Here is a 5038-nt window from a genome sequence, read left to right on the forward strand (position 1 = left end):
TATTAAGTGTGTATGAGCAAAGTGATCAGTGCTGACTGTTCAAAATGGTCCCATACAGATAACAGTGACACTGAGAAATTGTTATTACTGTACAGAAATTACATAATGCACAGATATAATATTTATCTAAATGACTACCAAAAGCTTATCCAGGGAAGGCGTTTCAAAATTATCACGCAGCGAAGAAAAAATTATACTGCAGTGTAAGTCATTAACAGTTTGTAGCTTTTGTTAATTGTTATAGTATGGGGGTAAGTAATTAATCTTTTGGGTTACCAGTAAAATCATTCATAATTTTACTTTATGCATCATTACAAGCTTAGCTCTCTCTCTTCTTGTAAAGTAGACAGGTTGAGCGTGTTCAGCGTGATGTAAACTCACAGAGTGTGTTTAAAAATCATACGACTAAATCTATATTGCTCTTCTTACAATTTTGTACATGTGGTATATATATCGGATCTTGGCTTGATCTCTACAACTTTTTTGGTGATATAATTATATTTATTTATTTATTTTTATTTAATGCTTTATGGTGAAAAGTGACACCAAAGATCTGATGGTAACTTGCACCATCAGCCTGCCTAAGTACAAAATTATCTACAATTATACAATGTTATGTTGATTAATTATAAATGTTTGAAGTTTGTGACTGGAGGTCTGGATTGATGACAGGTTCTGCAAGGACAAAGGAAGTGAAAGGTACAGTTGTTGCTCTCGTCAAAATTCGTTAGAAAGTGATTCCATAAGAATGATTTAAGCTTAGATTTGAGAGTAAAATATGATGTGTTTATATCCATTATCGGCATGGCATTCCACAAAGATGGTAACCGATGGAAGTAAGAATGTCGAGCTGTGTTGTTAAGGTGATGAGGTATCAAGAGTTTATTGCTTGCTCCAGCCCTAGTAGTAGAAGAGTTGAAACTGATAAAGTTGTTGATGTTGAACTGGTAGGTTGGTGACTTTAGTGACTTGATAGCAAACAGTATGTCCTGCAGTTCAAATATGTATATGAGGGGAAGGAGCTTCAGGTTAATTAGACGATCTTTGTAGCAGCTGGTGTAGTCATTGAGGATGTGTTTAGTGGCTCGGCGTTGGATTCTCTCAAGGTTAACAATGTCTTTCATCAAATGTGGTTGCCAGATCTGAGTACAGTAAAGTAATTGCGATCTTACCAGGGATACGTACAATCTAACCAAGGTAGTAGGTGAATGATTGCAGACAAATGTCCGTCGAATTAGACCAAGTGTTCTGTAAGCACGGGCAATGATGGTTTTATGATGTTTCTCCCAGTTCAGATCTTCAGATAGTATCACGTACTAGAGTATATTATATATCTCAACCTTTTTCATTTAAAATGTGCTGTTCCTCAGTGTCCATTTTTCCAACATTTCACTCATGGCTGTTACTGGCACATTTGCCAAAAATTTTGCCTGGTGTATCTCTACAAGAGAGACAGTGGTAATAGTATGGTAACAGAAAGCTGTCCATCCTTTTTTTAGCATAATATCATAATGTGAAGCCTATAATTAGCTATATGATAGTAAATTTGGCTGCATGCTGTCTACAGCTAGTGATTACATTTTAACGTAACCTGAGAAATGTTTTGCTATCAACTAAAGTGTTAACTATAGCTGTACACAGTACTGCACTGCATTGTTGCTGATAAAATGAGTTACAACTGAAACTACTACTAGCAGCTATGCAATCATGAGAACTTACGAAGCTACTCTAGTTATATAGACAAATAGTAATGTTCCTCATAATACACATGGAATGTATGTGAATTTTGAGAGCTCTGTATGTGTATAACTTATCATTATGATCATATGGTATGGACTATAATTTTATCATCTGAATTGCATTGTAGTTTAAACTTAATATGTACTGATACACTTTGTGTATGCTGTATAATAATTATTAATATAGCTAACATATACCTTAGCAAGCTGTCATATTTTTGCAGTATACTTCCTAGCTGCCCTCTACATGGATGCTTCATAAAAACATGAACATTTTACTTGTTCAGTGACAGGCCAAGGAAGTATTGACTCCACTAATACTTGTGTGGCAGGTTGTAATGGCATGATCCACATAGTGACACCAGCAAACCATCTTGACTCTGACTACCATGATGTTGACCATCTTGACTCTGACTACCATGATGTTGACATTCATATAGAATACCTGACTGTCAGTACACAAGAGAACTATTTCAAAGGCAGAAACTTTAAAACAGTACATTTTTATGGGATTGGTAGTACTCATGCCAGCAATTCAGCAGATCAAGAGCCAACAAATCTTTACATGAATGACTTGGTGTCTATAATATGCTCCTCAATTAAGTGGTATCCAATGCATAACGGATAGTTTTCTATGAAATATACATTGTGTACCTAATAATAATAATTGTTCATAAACATAACAGTAAATATGTTCAAAAATTCTGGGGACAAAACCTTGATCAACTCTCTGTATGCTGATGTATCAATGACATTATAATTGTTAGACATCAGGTGGTGTTCTAGACATAGACTTATGATCTTATGGAACAGTTTACCTACTATTCCTAGGGTCATCAGTAGCTAGCATCCCGCTTGTACAATAATTTCACTCGAACTATAATAACAGTTAGGTGCATGGAGAAACTTCAGGATTATAGCAAATGATGGTAAATTCTTACAGCAATAATAAGTCAGAGGCGGCGGAGACACCTATATTTCGGGGGACAAGGGGTCTAGCTTGGTGATGCCATGCAATGCCTAGTTGTAAGCTGAAGACCAAAAAACAAGGTCCTTGCCTGCTGGCAATAGTTGCCCTCTACCAACTAGACTATATCTCCTTATATACAACCACATAGGTAGCTTGCTACACTGCTCCTAAAAGAACATTGTGACAGGTTTTTATTATCAGTTATTATTAATAAACATAATAAAATATGCAACTACATAGGTAGTTTGCTACACTGCTCCTATAAGAATACTGTGACTGGTCTATTAGAGTGTGCTCTTGACTGTTTTATTAGAGTATCTCAAATGATGCTAGGCTCAGTACAAATCAGTAATTTTAGGGGGGTTAAGCCCCCCATATTTTTTTCACAGGGGCTGCAGCCCCCCTTCTCCGCCGCCTCTGTAATAAGTGATGTTGTGCGTACCTGGAGATGATTTAGCTGAACAGCGATAATAACTCCAGGGGTATTTGGTGAATCATCTTGAGTTTGGCAGTTAATTGTTGGGAGGGACCTGTTATGTATGGTAACTATGGTTGTGCTGTTGTACATGTAAACGAGTAGTATCATTGGGTAGTATGCATGTCTTGCCCTGTGTTGTTGAAACCATCATGATAAATGAGACATGTATATACATTTACAAATTCAGTAACCCTCGGTCACATGCGACCACAAGGCTGGTGATCAAGTGATACCAACGTGGGCATGGCAAGGGAGAAAAGTAATTACAATTACAAACAAAAACAACAATTACAAACAAAAACAACAATTACAAAACAAAACAAAAATATTAAATTACAAGTACATTATCACAACCACTCTCGGCAATCCCTTGCCATAAAAATCCTCTGGGATGCAGTCATACAAACCTTCGAGGCATCATCCAGCATCCGTCGAACCAGTGACCTTGTGATATTGATGTCCTTATCAATAAAATGTAGTACATTGTAAGTGTTAGTGACTGAAAATTGCTGGAAGTGACCTAAAACGCTGATCTCAAGAGTCTCATAAAAGTTGGTAACATTTAACCGATCTAGCTCTGATAGAATTTGGTGGTATTCAGCCTTATTTTGTTTGCGGGATCTAGCCTGCTCAAGATGGTGGGCACTGTCCAATGGACATGTCAGTTCAAATAAAAGTATACTAGAAGTGACGGTATTATGGATAACAATGTCTGGTCTAAAGGGGGTCACAATCACATTAGGTGGAAGTGTAGATGGGGGTGACTCACTGGCTCGCAAGTTAGGAAGGTCAGCATAAACCTGGATATAGGGCAAGTCAATGTAAACCCTGATGAAACTGTCGACCAAAGACTGAATGACTAAATCATGTCGATAAGTGTACTTTTCCTGAGATAACGCAACCGGGCAACCCCCCAAGACATGAGCAGTAGACATGAGCAACCCCCCAAGACATGAGCAGCCCCCCAAGACATGAGCAGTAGTCGGACGTGAGGAATCACAAAGTACACATTTTGCATGACATTATATATTCCACCTTCTATTTACACGAGATTTACAATGGTGAGCAATTCAGTAGTGGATGAAAATAATCCCCATGCCCAACCACAATAGCTGCATTCACATCCAGGGCGGAATTCAAAAGGAAAACTAAGAAAAGATTTTCTCAGTCTGGCTCAACATGGACATGCCAGAAAATCAGCCGGCAACTCCAGTGACACATCATACTATACACTAGTGACACATCATACTATACACTAGTGACACATCATACTATACACTAGTGACACATCATACTATACACTAGTGACACATACTATACACTAGCTGTCGGGTAATGCTAGTTACATCCAGTGATTCAAAGAGAGCACTGATGGAATATCATCATGTGAGCTGAATAAACAACTACATATGTTGCAATGAACACTTGCCCTATTTGTGGCACATGACACAACTATACACATCATTTCATTTCAGTGGTATACAATGAACATATTAACTGAATGCTTGTGGAGGACTTGGGTATCGATTTCAAAGCATGACGATCACATAGGTGTTAAGATACATGGAAAGTGATAATTTTTCAAATGGAGAGATGAAAATGAATCAGTTGTGAGTAAATACCTTTTATCACATATAAATTAAAAGGATCCTTCATTGCCGATTTAGGGAATTTTGTGCAATATGTTTGTAGTGATAGCATGGATAACATTACTGCTATAATTACATCATATTATCGCAACGTGATGACAGGCAGCGTGTATACTGCATATACAAATGCGTTTTAGATATCTCAACCAGCTGATAATTAAAGCAAGTACTTTAAGCTGCCATGTGGACACATCCCTGGAAT

The sequence above is a fragment of the Dysidea avara genome, chromosome 1, assembly GCF_963678975.1.
Source record: "Dysidea avara chromosome 1, odDysAvar1.4, whole genome shotgun sequence".
Lineage (NCBI taxonomy): Eukaryota > Metazoa > Porifera > Demospongiae > Dictyoceratida > Dysideidae > Dysidea > Dysidea avara.